This window comes from Pogonomyrmex barbatus, unplaced genomic scaffold (genome assembly GCF_055798465.1).
Source record: "Pogonomyrmex barbatus isolate J1 unplaced genomic scaffold, ASM5579846v1 scaffold15, whole genome shotgun sequence".
In the NCBI taxonomy this organism is placed as follows: Eukaryota; Metazoa; Arthropoda; class Insecta; order Hymenoptera; family Formicidae; genus Pogonomyrmex; species Pogonomyrmex barbatus.
The window spans coordinates 5,498,858-5,520,184 of record NW_028297111.1 but is presented as its reverse complement, the minus strand read 5'-3'; the positions used below and the strand labels follow the sequence as shown (position 1 = coordinate 5,520,184).

Here is a 21,327-nt window from a genome sequence, read left to right as displayed (position 1 = left end):
AAGATGTACGATTAAGGAATATTAATACACACACACACACACACACACACACACACACACACACACACACACACACACACACACACACATATATATATATAAATAAATACACATATATATATAAATAAATATATATATATATATATATATATATATATATATATAAATAGAGATATTGACGTTGAACGTAGACAGACGTAGATGTAATAATAATATGAATGATATACAACTCAATCAATATAAAAATACCAAATATGTAATAATAATGAGATAAGATGTGAATATGATAATTCTAAGTTTCTGAATTCAATTCTGTCTCTTCTCTGAAATTTATATAAGTAGTGATATTAAAACGAAATGAAAATCAATAATATAATATAAGCAAAGATAATATAATATAATATAAGAAAATCAATAATATAATACAAGCAAATTGAATAATATCATATAAGAAAATCAGTAGTATAATATAAGCAAATCGAATAATAAAATATGAGAAAATAATATAATATAGGGAAATCAAATAATATTCCAAATAATATTAGAAACAATGATTACCTTAAATTGTTAGAAGTAAGTTATTGAACGTATTAGAATTCAAGTGATTTCCTTTTCCTTTCCTTTTACTTTTTCTTTATAATTATAAGATTCAGCGGTTTGAGACAGTGACTGCACTCTCTGACGATTTGATAACGACTGCCGCGTCTGCATCCAAGCTATATCTCTAGAGTAGGGCCCGATGCAAAGGGGAAGGGCAAACAAAGCACTCCTCGACTGAGCATTTTATTTCGTGCTATGGTTATTTACGCGAAAATAAGAAAAGATAAATGGAAAAGAAAAAAAAAGAAAAATAAAGCTAAGACCTAATATTTTTTGGAGATATTCGTTAATGCTTAATAATAAATCTTGTTATTGCAAAATGAGAATTCATTTAACGTTTTCGTCAGTTAAATTTTCGTTACGCAACGAAAAACTCTCCGAGCTAGCCCTTCGTTGGAAAGTTTATATTAGGAATATTTTGAGTGCGATAAGTCTCCCCTTTAGTATAAACTAAGATCATCGAACGCTCCTTTGTCTCTTCTACAATTGCAATATCGAGAATCGAAGAAGAGGTGATGCGAGAAAAAGAAAATTATGTTATAAAATTATATTTCCCAAAAGAAAACAATAATAATAGTAATAAAATAAAATTATATCTTATCGCAAGACGAAAGAAAATGAGTTCTCATTTTATTATTAATTATCTTAATAATAAAAGTTATATAAAAAAAATATATATATAAAATAATAAAACTATAAAATGATAAAAGTTATATGTCTTAATATTTAAAATCGCGCATACGTTAAGGTATCGCTCGATTATATCATTTCGAATGAACATCCGCAGTTTTAATTTTAATTTTAAGTTTTAATTTTCTGCGGACGTTACACTACGCTATCTCGATAATGACATATTAGTAATCTAGTTTAGTATATATATCTGTGTAAAGAAACAAAGGATTTGTTTTTTATTTCCGCACTAGCGCTGCAATAGAACTGAACTGAACTGAACTAGCAAGCCAGAACTGACGAGTGTAAAGCCTATGCATAATGCAAAAACATAGGCAATAGAAACAGGTGTTACGTCCTGATTGTCTGTTTTTAGATCAATACATTTAAGTACTTTACCCTGGGATTGAATCGGTTTGTGAATTAATCAACCCCGAATAGGAAACGAATTTTATAAATTTTATATCGAGGATCCTTCTTATTAATTTGATTATAATTTGGATAATTTACCTCGAAATCAATTTTTCTTAATTTATATTTAGGAATTTGCTTAATTATTTTAGTTTTAGTTTGTCTTTCCAAATTTTTAAGTTTTAGGAATAATGAGACGGGATCTTTATTTAAAATTATCGTTTGATTTAACTGAAATCTTAATCTTTTAATTTGAACTTGCGCCCTCCTCTTTTGGGCATAAATACGTTTGAAAATAATTATTTATTATTAAGATTCTAAATTCAAATTATTCAGTCGCAACATCATTGGCTGCAACTAAATGGTACGCTACGCTGTTGTTAGCGACCGATTTTGAATTTAGAATTATGATCTTGATTTTAATTAAGAAGAATTTAAGATTTCAGTTTTCCCAATTATTTTAGTTTAAAATTACCTTTATTTAATCGAGGAGACTTTTAAATTCTCCTAAGAGAAATATTACAGAAATTGATTATAAATTTAAGAATTTTAACCCGAAGGTTGATCACGCGCCACTGACTAATGTCACCGCCTAGTTAGTACCGAAGAAAGGCCGCCGCCGTTTTTTCCGCACGCATATTTATAGGTGGAAATGGTCAGAATCCCCGCGCGAGTTTCTCACCACTTCCTTCTTTCAAACCCATAATTAAGAGAGGGAAGGTTCTTTCTCAGAGGTGTCATCTGAATCTTCGTTGGTAACAATCAAAGCCTGATACCGACAAGAATTCAATCAATAAATCAATAAATCAATATTTTATCATATTACGCGCATTCCTTCATTTAAAATTATAAGATGTAGATAGCCGTGACACAGGGCAACAGGCAATAGATTTTGACCAATCAGAAATATCTTCGATATTCTTTCACAGCTTCTGATTGGTCGAAATCTGTTGCTTGTTGCTATTCCCTGTTCCTGTTTCCTGTACCTTTCCATTGTGTCTCAGGCTTAAGCGTGCAGCTAAGAAATAAAAAACAATTTAGCAAAAAAGAAATGGCGTTCCATATTATCTGTATGGAAATATTAGATTCGTTTTCTAATGAAAACAAATTACTTATTAAAAATTACTTATTAATTACTTAGTAATTACTTATTCAATAAAATATGATTGTTATTTTATGCTATAAGGGTATCTCCAAAAAAATGGTCAAGCGGTCATATGCAGATAGAGCAGACTCAGAGTCAAAAAGGCCTGTACTATTTTCGTAATAGTTAACGAGTTATTAATTTATGAAAATAGTTAAATTGCAAGCGTGCGGTGAGATGAAACCGTCCAATGAGACACGCATTCACCGTTGGCACGCGTGGAGTACGCTAATGCACGTAACGTACGTAGATGAAAACGTAACCAATCAATAACTCCACGCATATCTAGTGATAGCAAACGCATGTCTCACTGGGTATCTCATCGCGCGTTTGCAATTTAACTATTTTCATAAATTAATAACTTATTAACTATTGCGAAAATCGCAAAATAGTACAGGACTTTTCGACTCAATTTTTGACTAAATTGAGTCGAAAATATCGGATATCTGCTCTACCTGCATATGATCGCTTGGCCATTTTTTGGGGGACACCTGTATATTGAGATGTAAATATTAAAGTCTTTTAGGTCTCAAGAGAAATTCTTATTTTCACATTACTGTTTTAAATATCACTTAGTTATGTAAATACTAAAGGTTTGTTTTTTATTCCTGAACTTCCTAAACTAGTGCAAGAAGTATACACTAAAGCGTTTTCTATTCCCGAAATAATATCAACGATACTGTTCGTTATTCCAATACAACAGAACTTAGTACTAGTTCACTGCACTGACTGCACTAAGTTTAGAATCGGTTGCATTCATCGAGAGAATAGGACCATCATCTCTCTGGAGTACCGGTCGTGGGGATTTGAAAGAATACATGTATATATGTATATTGTAATAAATATATATATATATATATATATGTATCATTGTATTGTTGACGTGTTATTCTAAATACGTTATTTGCGATAAATATCATCACATGCCTCGGTAGTCGAAAGGATAAGATGCCTGCCCGGTAAGCAGGAGAACCAGGTTCGATTCCTGGCTGAGGTGGTATTTTTTCGCAAAATAATTACGAGTTTTCACGACTGGTTCGTGGTCGGGCCCCACCGTGACGCACACCCTCCCTTCTTATTCGGGGGCTCGAGCCATGCTTGATGCAATCTCTCCTGTCGTGCTCCAGGAGGATTATTTGTATATTTTCCAATGGCGTTGGAGGGTGTCGCCGCTGCAGTCCGACCTGTATCCATCGAGAGAATAGGACCATCATCTCTCTGGAGTACCGGTCGTGGGAATTCGAAAGAATACATGTATATTGTAATATATATATATATATATATATATGTGTATGTATCATTGTATTGTTGACGTGTTATTCTAAATACGTTATTTGCGATAAATATCATCACATACCTCGGTAATCGAAAGGATAAGATGCTTGCCCGGTAAGCAGGAGATCCAGGTTCGATTCCTGGCTGAGGTAGTATTTTTTCGCAAAATAATTACGAGTTTTCACGACTGGTTCGTGGTCGGGCCCCGCCGTGACGCACATCCTCCCTTCTTATTTGAGGATGGTATAAAAAAAATATATATATATATATATACTCTAAATTATTGTACGACTTAACGACTTCGATATTCGACTTGACTCTCGCGCAAGAGATATCTTTCTCAAACGCCAGCTCAACGGAGAGTGTTCGATTTACATCTCATCTTTATTCGCCGAAAATAGAGCGCTCGCGTATGCTCCAATAATCGATCTTACGTCAGATTTTCGTATTGATTTGTCATATCCGGATATTGGAATTCTCGCGGCGTTGATGTCGATTTCAGTGCCACTCATATATCGAACTGCATTGTTAGCGCCATTCGTTGGCCGCTCGATTTTTTACAGATATATATATTTCCATGATCGTGTAACGGAGCGCATCCCTCCGCTCCGTTCCTCCTCCGATTTTCCCCCGACCAACCATCCGTCGGGGACCGCCGAACAACAGGCGGAATGCGGTAGTGGTCGCAAGAGACATTTAGGCCTCCTTTTTTAATCATTGGCAATTCGCAAACTCCGAAGCGTCGGAGCAAAGCGAGAATATCACGAAAATATGCCTGTTTTCGTGGTATTCCCTCGCACCGCGCCACGCGTCGCGTCTCCAAGCGCTAGCGCACTCCTCATCGCATCACGCACCGTACCACCAAGCGTGAATGCGTCCCGCGCCGCACCGACGCCGCGCCACGCAAGCGAGCGAGCATCCCGCACCGCGCCACGACCGCGTCTACAAGCGCGTGACCAACCCCGCACCGCGCCGTTACCTTCCCACCGAATTCCTTCCCTACTCTTGAACATCCCCCACTCCTATTCCTTATAATCCCCAAAAAACCAATTATATCCGATCCTTTTTTCCGCTCCTGAAGAGAGGGACGCTAACCTCGAGATCGACCAATCCGACCGATCCGACCGAAAATACCGAAGTCGATCTCGGGTATAAAAAGGCATCGCTCTCCACAGGAAATCACTCCTGTTCCTCGTTCGTTTTCCGAGAGCACGTCTTAAGGAAGCGAGCATCCGAAGCCTGGTAGAAAGCCTGAATTTTGTTGGGGCCCTCCCCAATGCGCGAAGTTCGCTTGGCCTGGCCGAAAGCTGAATCTCCGAATCTCTCTCGGTAAGCCGAGAGCTGCTGAGGTCTCCCCAACGCGTCGAGTCCGCTCGATCCGACTCCGCCAGAGATTTCTCCACCGGGCATCGGGGTTCGCCCCGATACCACCGTCCCTTTCCGAGCACCGGGGTACGCCCCGGCCGGCCGAGTACACTCGGCACCGACGCCTCTTTCTCCGCACATAGCTGGGGCCCTCTCCGGCTGGCCGAGTTCACTCGACATTCACTGAAACAGACGAGGAGTACACCCCCCGTCAGCCGAGCCCTCTCGGCAGGGAACGAGCCCACCCGTTTTCCGATCTAAACGGTCAAACGCCCTCGCGAATACGTCACCCTCGCGACAGCGCTCTAACATCACCGTCGATTTAAAGATCCACGGCGAGCACGTGCGCCCCGCGCCACCGAACTTCGCGCAGTGAACAGTATCGCGCCGACCGCCGAAGCGATACCGCATTTGTACACTAAACCATACGCGCACCGATCGCCGTCTCGCCCGTCCACGGCCACAATCATTCGCGAAGATCGGTGCATTCCAACGCACCCTCCACTATCGTTCTGTACAGTGAATAAATCATTGTTGCAATACACGTCTAACAACAATAAGCGAACTTCTGTCTCCAACATCCTCGCTTCCTCCTCCTGGTAACCGACTGACCGTTCTTCGCGCGGGAAAGCGAGACCGTTTTATGGCGCCCGAACAGGGACCGGAAGATAACAAGATCGCGGAGACAGGAAACAAGAGCGAAATGGCCGATGACGGGCTAGACCGATTATCGAAGGCCGAGCTGCAAGAACGGCTCGGATAAATCCATCAAAGTACCGCCGAACCCGTAGAAGCGCTACGACAGCGCCTGCGCAGATGCGCGTGCGACAACCCGGGAACATCTCTCGAGCCACCCGCAACGACACCCGTAGCCTCACCCGTATATTCCGTGCCCCCCGAATTTCCGATCCGTATATCTGAGCTGCCACGGCCGGCCGAAATCATGGGTCAGATGTGTAAGTGGGGCTATTTCTTCGATAGACGCGATCCGATCGGATTTCTGGAACGGATCGAGGAACTTGGCGAAACGTGCGGCTTTATCAAACAACAATTATTAACCGGTATACCCGCATTGTTACGGGGAGACGCGATGTGGCACCGGAACAATCGCCAATACTGGCCCGCGTGGGAAACGTTCCGGCAAGACTTCGTCGCACAGTTTTGCCCGGAAAAGACCGCCGCACTACGTGAGATTACTCCCGCACCCAGAAGCCCGGTGAAACGTACGCACAGTACGCCACAGCCCTACAAACGCTCATGCGTCGCGCGGGGAATTTCGGGGAGCGAGCGCAGACCGATCTGCTATTCGCCAATCTTCACCCGGATTACAAGATTTACATCCGTCGGGAAGATGCCGCAAACCCCCGCGTCCTGCAGACTCGGGCGACGGAACCGAGTACGATGGAATTCAGAAATAGCGACAAACGTTACGAACCACCGAACATCGGGGGGATATCACCGCGAAAACTAGCCGCACGGCCGCGACTACATATAATTTCCGCGATCATTGTTGGCGATGCTAACAACGCAGACATACACGCTTCGAATGCCGGCGATCACCCGTCCGATTCTACTCTCAATGCGGAAAAGAGGGGGTATTCACCTGCGATTGCCATCCGCCGGGAAACGCCAGCAGGATCGAGAATATCGCGGCCGCGTCTCGATCCCAGTAAGCTACTCTCCGCGGCCGCACCTGACCGTCCACGTGCGCAATCAATCGATCAAAGCGATGATCGACACCGGATCAGAACGTTCATCGACCAAAAAACCGCGCGTTCTCTAAAACAACTCCGCTTCATACCGATCGCCGAACACAGTCAGGTGCGACTCGCGGACGGGATGCAGGTCAGCATAGGCACTATTCGCGTACCTTTAAACCTATCTCATCGCGTCACATGGCATACATTCTGCATCCTGTCGCAACTCGACAACGCCATGATTATCGGGATGGACGTATGGGCAGGATCGGGAATTGTCTTGCGACCACCGCCGCCGTACTCACATACGTACGAAACAACGTCGACCAAGCAGAGTTGTCCGATCTCCGAGGATGAACAACTCCGAATATTTCTCGAAGAGGAGCTAAGAAAATTTGACCACGTTCGCGGACCGACCGAATTAACCACCGCATTAAACTCATCGATCCCGCGCCGATCAAACAGAGATACCGACCGCGGAACTCGGCAATGCAGGCGATCATTGACGCGGAGGTCGATCAAATGCTGCAGGACGGCATAATTGAACTGTCAACAAACGCGTGGAGCTCTCCGATCGTCGTGGTCCGGAAAAAAGACGGAAAAAACCGATTCTGTATCGACTTTCGCAAGGTAAATTCCGTTACTGAGCGCGACGCCTGCCTATCCGTTGTCACAGATTTCCGCCACACTGGATAAACTACGCGGAGCGAGGTATCTGTCTACCATCGACCTGAAGAACGGTTACTGGTATCCCTCACTCCCAGCAGCAGACCGATCACTCCATTTACCGTGCCAAGTCGAGAGCTAATGCACTTCCGGGTCGTGTCATTCGGCCTGCATTCAGCCCCGGCAACTTTCCAGCGACTGCTCGACCACTTAATCGGATCCGAATTAGAGCCCCACGCGTTCGCCTATCTGGACATCATCGTTGCTAGCCGGACATTTGCCGAACACCTGCAGCATCTGCGCGAAGTCTTCCGCCGACTGCGCGCAGCTCGATTCCGCATAAATCGCGATAAGTGTCGTTTCTGCGTGCCGGAATTACGATATCTCGGGCATATCATGAATCGCGACGGGATAAAAACCGATCCCGAAAAAACTATCGCGATCGCCGATTGGTCCACCCCGCAGACCGTAAAACACATCCGACAGTTTCTTGGGGTAGCCTCCTGGTACCAGCGGTTCATCCAGGATTTTGCCACCGTCGCCGCACTACTAATCGCGCTGAAAAAACGCGATGGAAATGGGGGAAGGAGGAACAAGGCGCCTTTGACGCGTTGAAGAATAACGACCGCTCCAGTGCTGGCCTTCCCCGATTTCGAACGGCCATTCACCCTTCAAACCGATGCAAGTACCATCGGCCTCGGGGCTATACTCACGCAGTATTTTCCGGAGGGGGAACGCGTCATCGCGTACGCGAGTCGGACACTAAACGGCGCCGAAAAAAATTACAGCGCGACCGAACTAGAATGCCTCGCCGTCATCTGGGGAATTCGGAAGATGCGCGGGTATCTTGAGGGCTACCGCTTCACGGTAATCACCATCAAGCTTTGAAATGATTGCAGTAACTCGAATCACCGTCCGGCCGGCTGAGACAGTGGATGTTCGAGCTACAACAATACGCGTTCGAAATTCGATACCGGAAGGGCGCGTTGAACCGGGTCGCCGACGCTTTATCTCGTCAACCCACCGTCTTCACCATGTCACACCCCTGCTGCCAGTGATACCGCCACACGTGGGACCGAGTGACGTGCGATCCCGACCGTTTTCCGGATTTTACAATCCGCGACGGACGGTTATATCGCCATGTACTCCACGCATTAAACTTCCACGACGTACCACGCGAAACGCAGTGGAAGGAGTGCGTGCCGACTGGAAAGCGGCGAGACATTCTACGTTGATTCCACGACGCCCCGATCGCCGGACACCTAGGGATGGCCAAGATCATCATTCGCATTGCGTGCCATTACTACTGGCCGAGAATGTACCGCGATATCGCGCGGTACGTGCGCTTATGTGAGAGCTGCCTCGCGTACAAAGTGCCGACCCGACATCCGCCCGGAACCATGCATGCAACTGCACTCGACCGCCTGTGGCAACAAATGACACTCGACTTAATCGGGCCCTTACCGCGCTCTCTCCGCGGACACACGTGGGTCCTCAATATGCAGGACCGCTTTACGAAGTGGCTCGAGATTCGGTCCCTCCGCGCCACCGCCGAATCCGTCGCGAAAATCATCGCGAAAACGATCATTTCGACACGGCTGCCCGACCGAGATGTTAAGCGACAACGACACACAATTCAAGGCGAAAGAAGTTGAGCGACTCCTCAGCGCCTTCAGGATCAAGCATCGATTCACCTCCGCTTACGCCCCCCACTGCAACCTGACCGAACGGATAAACCGGACTATCAAGACCATGATCGCGCAGTATGTGGGGCGCAATCAAAAGATGTGGGATGACACATTGCCCGAATTACAGTTCACTTTTAACACCGCGTCGAATGATGCCACCGGGTATTCGCCGGCATACTTAAATCTCGGTCGGGAACCGTTTATCCGGGCAAATTAATCCACCGTCGGCCATGAGAAACCCGACGCCTTACGTCAGCGACTCGAAGACGCGTATGAGCTCGTCCGCATTAACCTGGCACGAGCCTTGCAACAGCAGGCGCGGAATTACGACCTAAGGCGACGGGACTGGCGACCAGAGCTCGGAGAATGGGTGTGGAAGCGCGATCACCTCCTCTCCAGTAAGCGCGACGCATTTAATGCGAAACTCGCGCCTCGATACATGGGGCCCCTGGAGGTGAAGGCAGCCATTTCCCCCGTAATCTGCGATTTACGGAGTCAACATGGGAAATGGCATCGGTACGTTTACCTCCAGGACTTGAAACTGTCGCCCGGCAAGACCAAATCCGACAGCGCCGCCGAAACGTCAAACGCCGACAACGACCCGACCGACGCCGACAACCAACCGACTGACGCCGACACGACGCCGACCGTCGCCACCATCGACGAGCCCGCGGTAATCGCACCAAAATGAAGGGGCAAACCGCGTGACGTCAACAAAAAAAAACAAGAACGCCGAGGCCCCGGACGTCCGCGGGAAAATTCGAGCAAAATCATAAACATGTAACTGCCGAAAATTAACAAAAAGTAGGGGAAAACTCGCGACCGCCGACGACGCGACCGCCGGCGACAAAGAACGATCCCTCTCAATTCACTACGAACCGCTATGGAGAGTCGAGTGGATATAGTGGACGAAATCAACGCGTTCTTAGAGGAACGCCCGCCGCCACCGTACGATCCGACGCGATTGGAACTCGAGGAGCTCTACTTCGACCTATTCGGATCGGACTCCGATACCGGGACCAAGCCACCGCCGAACCACCGATGCGCCACAACATCACGATCAGGAAAACCGTGCCGAAGATCGGCACGAGCATCCAGCGTTCGGATGCGGTCCAACGACGAAAAGCTTTAACGCGAACGGGACGCTAAGATCCAGTCGACCAACGTAAGCCCTTGCTTCTGGCTTGCGAGGGGGAGGGAGGAAATGTAACGGAGCGCATCCCTCTGTTCTGTTCCTCCTCCGATTTTCCCCCGACCGACTATCCGTCGGGGACCGCCGAACAACAGGCGAAGTGCGGCAGTGGCCGCAAGAGGCATTTATGCCCCCTTTTTTAATCATTGGCAATTCGCGAACTCCAAAGCGTCGGAGCAAAGCGAGAATACCACGAAAATATGCCTGTTTTCGTGGTATTCCCTCGCACTGCGCCACGCGTCGCGCCACCAAGCGCAACCCGCGCCGCATCATGCACCGTACCACCGAGTGTGAATGCGTCCCGCGCCGACGTCGCGCCACGCAAGTGAGCGAGCATCCCGCACCGCGCCACGACTGCGTCTACAAGCGCGTGACCAACCCCGCACCGCGCCGTTACCTTCCCACTGAATTCCTTCCCTATTCTTGAACATCCCCCGCTCCTATTCCTTATAATCCCCAAAAAACCAATTATATCCGATCCTTTTTTCCGCTCCTGAAGAAAGGGATGCTAACCCCAAGATCGACCAATCCGACCGATCCGATCGAAAATACCGAGGTCGATCTCGGGTATAAAAAGGCATCGCTCTCCACAGGAAATCACTCCTGTTCCTCGCTCGTTTTCCGAGAGCACGTCTTAAGCAAGCGAACATCCGAAGCCTGGTAGAAAACCTGAGTTTTGTTGGGGCCCTCCCGAACGCGCCAAGTTCGCTTAGCCTGGCCGAAAGCCGAATCTCCGAATCTCTCACAGTAAGCCGAGAGCTGCTGGGGTCTCCTCAGCGCGTCGAGTCCGCTGGATCCGACTCCGCCATTTCCGAGATTTCTCCGCCGGGCATCGGGGTTCGCTCCGATACCACCGTTCCTTTCTGAGCACCGGGGTACTCCCTAGTTGGCCGAGTACACTCGGCACCGACGCCTCTTTCTCCGCATACAGCTGGGGCTCTCCCCGGCTGGCCGAGTTCACTCGCCACTCACTGAGACAGACGAGGGGTACACCCCCCGTCAGCCGAGCCCTCTCGGCAGGGAAATGGACTCACCCGTTCTTCGATCTAAACGATCAAACGCCCTCGCGAATACGTCACTTTCGCGACAGCGCTCTAATATCACCGTCGATTTAAAGATCCACGTGCGACCCCGCCGCCGCCGCGCGCGTCCCGCGCCACCGAACTTCGCGCAGCGAACAGTATCGCGCCGACCGCCGAAGTGATACCGCATTTGTACACTAAACCATACGCGCACTGATCGCCGTCTCGCCCGTCCACGGCCACAATCATTCGCGAAGATCGGTGCATTCTAACGCACCCTCCACTATCGTTCTGTACAGTGAATAAATCATTGTTGCAATACACGTCTAACAACAATAAGTGAACTTCTGTCTCCAACGTTCTCGCTTCCTCCTCCTGGTAATCGACTGACCGTTCTCCGCGCGGGAAAGTGAGACCGTTTTAATCGTTATTTTCAAATCTTTGTAATATCGAATTTCTGCGGATTGAAAAACATAATTTGAAACGTATATCGAGCCAGACAATAGACAAAAGACAAACAATAATAGCAAACAGATTCGAAACTGTATTTGTTTATAAGAATTAAGATAGATAGACATATTGATAGATATATAATTAAGATAGATATATTGTTTAAGAATAATCTCGAAGTTTTCTTTGAGAGTTTTTTCTTAACTTTTTTCAAGTATAGGGAAGAGAGTTGATACAGAATAACGGACGGGAGATTTGACCAACGGATACACCGATGTGTACAGACGTATTCTTAAATCATGAATAAAAGACACTTTGATAAATCGGACTTTTGCACAATATTCCTTCCGCCTTCGTCATTCCATATCGTATATATTACTCAAAATGTGTGTGAAGGAAATAATCAGAGAAAGAAAAAGTAAAAATGGCAAACAATAAAGAAATCGCAATTATAAATAAGACAGCGCAGGAAATATTCTTGTAAATTAAAATGGATATGTTACATATATCTCCGAAGGTATTAAGATTGCTCATCTAAATTTAGTATTTATAATCATAACTAAGTGATATTTAAACAATAACTATGTGAAAATAAGAATTTCTTTTGAGATCTAAAGGACTTTAATATTTACATTTCAATATAGAGCATAAAATAACATTAAAGTTATACTTTATTGAATAAGTAATTAATATGTAATTAATAAGTAATTTTTAATGAATAATTTGTCTTCATCAGAAGACGAATCTAATTTCCATACAGATAATATGGGCCATTTCTTTCTTGCACTAAATCGTTTTCTATTCCTTAGCTGCTCGTCAATTCTGGCTTGCACTAGTTCAATTCAGTTCAGTTCTAATACAGTCCTAGTGCGGGAATAAAAAACAAACCCAAGTATATGATGGTATTTCTATTCATAGGTACATGTAAATATTGGTGCAAATTGTATTTTTGCAGTTTATTTGCTAATAAATATATTTATAGTGTTTATAGTGTTTATTTTATATATAGTGTTTTGTATATAGTGTTTATTTTGTATTAATGTTTATTGTTTCTCTTTATTAATTTTACATACCTATTTAATCATCTAATTATCATTTAATATTTATTTCAAATTTCGATATTGAAAAGATTACATGTATATATGAGACGAAACTCTACAATTTATTTTAGTTCGCACTCCACCACCAAATGGCAGTGTGTCATCTTTTGTTAGAGACATTACAGTCAGAGGCTGGTCACAAAAAACTTTTGATTGATCCGCCATCTTTTGACTATTCCTACTTATTTTCAAATACATTAACTACATTAATCTCAAATTGTAATATTATAATTTAAAAACATAAGCGTTTTAAAGGTAATAAAATGCGTATATTTATAAAACTTTATTTTACATAATTATATTACCATTTATTAATATATTTCTTTTAATTTTAACAATTTTAAATTTATTACTATTTATTTATTTATCTTTTTTATTTATTTTTTATTTATCTTTTTTTGCTATTTATCTTCTTCAATACAAGAGCAAAAATTAATATAATACTATTATATTAATTTTATTAAGAAGGGAGGGTGTGTGTCTCGACGGGGCCCGACCACGAACCAGTCGTGAAAACTCGTAATTATTTTTGCGAAAAAATACCACCTCAGCCAGGAATCGAATCTGGATCTCAGGGCAGGCATCTTATCCCTTCGACTACCGAAGCATGTGATGATATTTATCGCAATAACGTGTTTAGAACAAGTCAACAATACAATGACATACACACATGTATATATATTACAATATATATATATATATATACATATGTATATTTTCTCGAATCCCCACGACCGATACTTCAGAGAGATGATGGTCCTATTCTCTCGATGGATGCAGGTCGGACTGCAGCGGCGACACCCTCCAACGCCATTGGCAAATATACAAATAATCCTCCTGGAGCACGACAGGAGAGATTGCATCAAGCATGGCTCGAGCCCTGAATAAGAAGGGAGGGTGTACTGTCACACTATAATATTTTTAACTTCTTAATATACAATTGTCAAAACAATCTTCTGTGAAATCAATACAATGACAGTTATTCACAAAGTGCAGCGAGAGAACTCATCACAGAAAAATGTCAACAATAAACTTCGAGGAAATTTCGAGTGATGTAGTATCGATATCATACCTTTTTTTAGAAAGGATTATTATATATATTTATTATTATTATAAACAAACTTTATTACAATATAAAATAACATTTAAGTAAAAAAGTGAATATCCATTCATTTTTTATATTGACTAGAACATAACAGACGCGCGGTACGCGCGCGCCATTAAGCTTTTCATATTGAAAGATATTTATTAAATTTGGAAAAATAAACGGAGACCGACTGGATTTGAACTTGGGATCTCTCATTTACTACTCTGACACTTAGTCTGCACGATCACAACAGCTTCTCTCTGTTAGCTCTTTATATTCCGAATCTCTTTCATGACTGTTTACGGTCGTCTAATTCTTACAATATTATATATTTTTATATTATTCGTTGATGGTAGCGACGTACCGTCGTGATGAAAAATAGAAACTCATTCATCCTTATTCATCTTACCTTTGTTCTTGTTCAAAATCGATTCAAAGTTTCATTTGCTACTAACCTCGTCCACCTTTTACAAATTGTCATTTGCAAATTGACAGTAACTCACGAAATTAGCGCAGCAAAAAATCAATCAGCATCCCGGAAAAGCGGCAACAATAAACTTCGAGAAATGCGAGTAATCGACTTAATATCTTTTTTTTTATAAAGGATTTATCACAATAAATTAATTTATTTACTATATTTTGCAATTTTGGTATCTCTATTTAATAATTTATTATCGCGCTTTCCATGTGTTTAATACACATGCACAATACACTTGAATCAATGCACATGCAAAGTAAAAAAATCGTTATCAAATCACGTTATTGGTTAGAGTGAGGTGGTGTATATTTCTTTCTCTCTCGTAGGATTTAGCACTGACGAGATACTATTAGTGTCGATCCACAATAGGTGGTTTAAGCTTTAAGAAGTAAGAAAAAGTAAGAAGAAGTAAGAAATTGACCAATTATAATCGAATATGAAAAGAATACTTGACTATGATTAGTCAATTTCTTACGGCTTAAAGATTAAATACTTATTGTGGACCGACACTTAAAGATCGACAACTGTGGGTAAATTTTCGTCATCACTAAAGGGGCCCCGGGGATAATTGAAGAACGTTGATATTACCGACGGTTTTGATTGTTCCGTAGATACATTAATGAAGATATATCTGTGTTAAAATAATATGAAAGATAAAAAGGAATTATCATATGAATTAAATTAGAAAATATTTTATCTATAAGAAAATATTTTATAATTTCTTTAATATTTAAATTTGTTTATTTAGTTAACAATTATATAAAAATGTATATACTGACATATATTAAATAAAATTATATATGTATTGTATAATGATTATAAAGGTAATAAATTGTGTTGATGAAAATTATGTTGATGTCAAAAATATGACATTTATAAAAAAAAAGATTCTATTACTTTCTCCTTGCTGTACTTGTACTCCTTTTATATACTCTGTCAATATATTATAATATATTACTTTGTCACTCTGTTGCTATATTCTATCTACTTTATTTTGCCACAATTACAATAATGTTATTAATAATTTTATAACTTTTAAATATTTTTTTATCCTATTATTATTTTTTTGTAGATAAGTGAAATTATATAATAGGAAAAATATACGTATAAATATATTTTATATACAATTATATGTATACATATATATATATATATATATATATGTATGTATATATGTTCTCATTTATATATAAACAATTAATTTTTTGCTGGAAAAGTAATAAGTTAAAACATTAAATTATTATTTTTCTAAAACTTAATGGAAACAGTATTAATTAATTATTATTTATTATTAGTTGACCGAATCAGTGATCGGTCTTGCCTTATAACTTAATAAATACTTAACAAAAAGTAACTTTATTATAGTGTTTTGGCAAACTCTCGAGATAAGTTACAAGAATATATAATAAAAAAATAGGGATTTCTACTTAAAAAAACATTAATGACCTTGACTTGATTTTGACAAGATCACTCAAAGTCAAGTCCACATTTCCATCATGTGTCCTTTCAAGCCATGCAACTTTCGTTCAAACATTTTTCAATAAAATTATCGATTCGCGAAATAATCGACCATATAACTTAAAATGAAACACCCTGTATATATATATATATATATATATGTGTGTGTGTGTGTGTGTGTATATATATATATACAGGGTGTTTTATTTTAAGTATATATATATATATATATTTAAGTATATATATATATATATATATATATATATATATATATATCAATATACTATTGTATAATTGAAACAAAGATTATTTGATTATTAAAACAAAAGCATAACATAGTTGTTGATTTTTTTAGGATACTGTTAAATCGATTTAATTAACACCTCTTTAATGTGGCAAAATATTTTTGAAATCGATAATTTTGTAATTTTATAACACAAAAATGTATAATTATAACAAAAAATTTATTAAAATAAAAAGTTAAAGAATTAATAATAAAGTGTTCTTAAAGAATGTATTAATATTTAATGAAAATATATCCAAAATCTATTTTCTATTAATAAATTATATAATATCTTATATAATATTTTATATTATAAAATTTATTAGTTAAATAAAAATTTTTTTAACTAATTTTTCTTCGTATTATTTCTTCTTAATAATGTTATTATATATCTTTAACAGCTTGAAGCGTCACGGTAGTTACCAGGTATATGCATAAGTTTTTTCCGGTTTAACTAAGAGATGTCGCCAGCGAAAAGTACGCAGGGTATTAATTTGACACATACATAATTTTGTTCGTTTGACATTTAAAACTACAAACACACACAAGTTGAGTCCGCCAAAAACTAGCGTCTTTGTTTTATCGTTCAGTGAGTTTCGTTCATGTCGAGTTTTGTGCCTGAAAAAGAACATTTGCGGCACGCATTGCTTTTTTTATTTAATCAAAGGAAAAAGGCTGTTGAAAGTCATCGTTTGCTGGTAGAAACATATGGTGAACACGCTCCATCGATTAGAACATGTGAGACATGGTTTCGACAATTTAAAAGTGGTGATTTCAATGTGAAAGACAGTGAGCGCTCTGGTAGACCACAAAAATGCGAAGACGAGCAATTGCAGGAGTTATTGGATGATGACCCAACTCAAACTCAACGGCAATTAGCAGAAGCATTACATATATCACAAGAAACAATCAGCAGACGTTTACGAGCAATGGGAAAGATCAATAAACTCGGTAAATGGGTCCCACACGATTTGAATGAACGTCAAATAGAAAATCGCAAAGTCACTTGTGAAATGCTGCTTCAACGCCACGAAAGGAAATCATTTTTGTATCGAATTGTGACGGGTGACGAAAAATGGATTTATTTTGAAAACCCGAAGCGGAAAAAATCGTGGCTTTCACCTGGCGAAGCCGGTCCATCAACACCAAGGCCAAATCGCTTCGGCAAGAAGACCATACTCTGTGTCTGGTGGGACCAGAGCGGTATTGTGTATTATGAACTCTTGAAGCCCGGCGAAACTGTTAATACACAACGCTGTCGCCAACAAATGATTAATTTAAACCACGCATTAATCGAAAGACGACCGGAATGGGCCAGAAGACATGGCAAAGTGATTTTGTTACACGACAATGCGCCGTCTCACACAGCAAAACCAGTGAAAGACACCTTGAAATCGCTTGGATGGGACATCCTTCCGCACCCGCCGTACTCCCCAGACCTGGCGCCATCTGACTATCACCTCTTCGCATCAATGAGGCACGCGCTTGCAGAGCAGCACTTCAGCAATTTCGAGGAAGTTGGAAAATGGCTCGACGAATGGTTTGCCGCAAAAGACAAGTTTTTCTGGCATGGTATTCATAAATTATCTGAAAGCTGGGCGAAATGTGTAGAAGCCGATGGCCAATATTTTGAATAAAAAAAAAATTAATTTCCCTTGAAAATTACGGGTCTTTTTTTACTAAAAAACCGGAAAAAACTTATGCATATACCTGGTAATCAGCTTACGGTTGTAAAACCGTCATGATGCTTTTTGCTGCTAATGATATCAATCATTATCGATAGTTACATACGGAATATGGCCTGAGAAATTAAATAAGACAATTTGTTACAAAACAGATATTTTAAAACATGTAAATTTTAAACATTAAATTCTTTTTCAAAAATTCTTCTTTTCTTCTTTTCTTTCTTTCTCTTTTTTCTTATTGTTGTTTTCTTTTAAGTAATTGAACATAAATTAATTGAGAAAATTTAACGAAGATTTAATAATACATATTTACAGTATGGAAATTTAAGGACTATTTTTATTTACAATGAAAAAATTATGAGATTATCTTAGATCGCATTTAAAAATAATACAAAAAGTTTTGTGGTAGTTTAGAAACTTGAATTTAAAATTACTTAAATATAAAATAAAAATGTGTTTCAATCAAAATGTAATTAAGAAATAATGATAAAAATTACGATTTTTTTATATAAGTACTTTAAGAATTAAAAAAATTTATGTACTTTCATCGTGATGCGAAAATTAATTATTCTGCTAACTTAAATTTTTATTAATGAGAATAATCACCTGAGATATTTTCTACATCCCATCGTCAAAAAAATGAAATCACATCACAGTTACTTAATGTCCTTCTTCCGTTTGTTTATTATCTTGGTTTTTCCTTACTTTTTTAAAAAAATGTTGATTAAACCTATATCCATAATATCCTTAGATATTAATAAGTTATAGAACAATCAATAATTACAATAGGTGAATGAATAACAATGATTTTTAATTGGGATATAAAAAACATCCCAGGTGGCCGTTTACGCAAAAAAATGAAATGATTATCTTCGGATTAAGAGTACAAACAAAAGAGTGGTGGTACAAATTAAATAAAGTTTTTCTCTACAGAACAACTAATTTCTGCATAAAAAGTTTACATAAAAAATCTTGAATAGTTATATAGTTATATAAAAAGTTATATAAAAAGAATAGTTATATAAAAAGAATTGAGATTTTCGTTATTATTTCTTAATTACATTTCGATTAAAGCATGCTTCTACTTATCTATTTAGGTAATTTCTGATTCAGGTTATAAACCTTGCTAAATTTCTTGTATTATTTTGAAATGCGATTAGATAAATCTATAAGTTTTTCATAATGTTTTTAATGTGAATGTAAGAATTAGAAAAATAAATGTAATACATCCTTAACGGAATCAATGTACCAATAGATTTAAGTTTTTATTAGGTGTACAAAAAAATTCTGAGCTTTTTTTTGTAAAATTCAATCTTTATTCAAAAACAAACAAAAAAATATTAATCAGCGAAATATTTCCCGTTTGCATCAACGACCTTTTGCCATCTTTCGGGTAGCTTGCGAATTCCTTGACGATAGAAGCTCACCGGTTTCGAAGCGATAAAGTCATCAATGCATTTTCGTATCTTTTCAAATCTCACGAAATGTGTATCAGCCAAATGATGCTGCAGCGATTGAAATAGATAGTAATCGGAAGGCGCCATGTCTAGGCTATACGCCGCGTGCGAGAGAAGTTCCCAGCCTAACGCAAAGATATGGTCCTGAGTCGCTTTCGCAACATGTGGTCGAGCATTGTCATGAAGCAAGATCACTTTACGATGTCCTTGGCCAGTAAATGGCCTCTTTTCTTCTAATGCATCGCTCAAATTGGTCAATTGTTATTGGTAGCGGTCTGCTGTGATTGTTTCACCCGGTTATAACAACTTGTAATACAACATACCTTTCCAATCCCACCAGATACAGAGCAAAACCTTCTTGGCGTAGATATTGGGTTTTGGCGTCGATGTCGAAGGTTGACCAGGGTCAACCCATGATTTTCTACGTTTAGGGTTATCATAAAGAATCCACTTTTCATCGCCTGTAATGATTTTGTGCAGAAAATCTTTTTTCCGGAATTTTGAAAGCAAAGTGAGTGCAGTGTCATGCCGACGATTTTTGTTGTCTTCGGACAATTCATGCGGAACCTATCTGCCTTCCTTCTGAATCTTTCCCATCGTGTGTAAACGTACGGAAATGGTTTGCTGCGTAACGCCAAGCTGTTCTGCAAGCTCCTTTTCAGTTTGCGCAGAGTTTATATCCAGCAGTGCTTGCAATTCGTCTGTTTCAATCTTTTGAGGGCATCCAGCACGTGGTTGATCTTCAAGACTGAAATCTCCTTGGCGAAATTTTTGATATCATCTTTTACATGTAGTATGACTTACAGCGTTCTTTCCATATGCAGCACAAATCATTGCAGTGGCTTCAGCAGCATATTTCTTCAGATGAAACGCGAAGTGGATGGAAAATCGAATATGCTCTTTTTTGATTGCCATCGTGAACACTACTGATTTTTGGTTATGTGCATCAAACGCCAAACCGTATGGCATTTTAGAAGGCCAAATGTCAACGCTTTAAAACCAGAAAAGGGCGGGAAGATATATAAATTTTAAATTGTTATTTCGGTTGTATGAAATCTGAAAGATATCTATTAGATTCAGAAAAAAATTAACGGAGACCGACTGGATTTGAACTCGGGATCCCTCGTCTACCAATCCGACACTTAGTCTGCACGACCACGACGACTCCTCTCTGTTAGTGTTTATATTCCGAATCTCTTTCATGACCGCTTACGGTCGTCTAATTCTTACAAATCTAAAGCTCAGAATTTTTTTGTACACCTAATATATATTTTTAAATAAAAATCCTAATATTTTTTTCTCAGGATAGTTTAATTTTTATAAAATAATGATAATTTTTTACAATTTAAGAGCTTCTCATTCAAGTATTCAAAGTTCAATATATATTTTCGTTTATATTAAATAAAAAAAAACGTAATACATCAAATTGATTATTTTATATGTTGTGCAACAATCTCGTCGACATTGTAATTATTATTCTATTAATTATAATAATAGTAATTATAATAAGTATTACATAGTAAACTTTTAATTTATTTCGAATTTTTAAGAAAATAACGAAATATATATTACGCAATCGTATTAAGAAAATAATTTTATA

At 39.9% G+C, this 21,327-nt stretch overlaps 1 protein-coding gene across 2 annotated transcripts in view; it reads right to left on the bottom strand.

The window, feature by feature from the left end:
• Positions 1-14,252, bottom strand: part of LOC148937306 (uncharacterized) — a 109,500-nt gene extending 95,248 nt beyond the window's left edge. For both annotated transcript variants that reach the window (XM_089073732.1, XM_089073733.1), the window contains exon 1: positions 14,079-14,252. The gene's annotated coding sequence lies outside the window, so the exon portion shown is untranslated. The remainder of the gene's footprint in view (positions 1-14,078) is intronic.
• Positions 14,253-21,327: the final 7,075 nt, after the last annotated feature.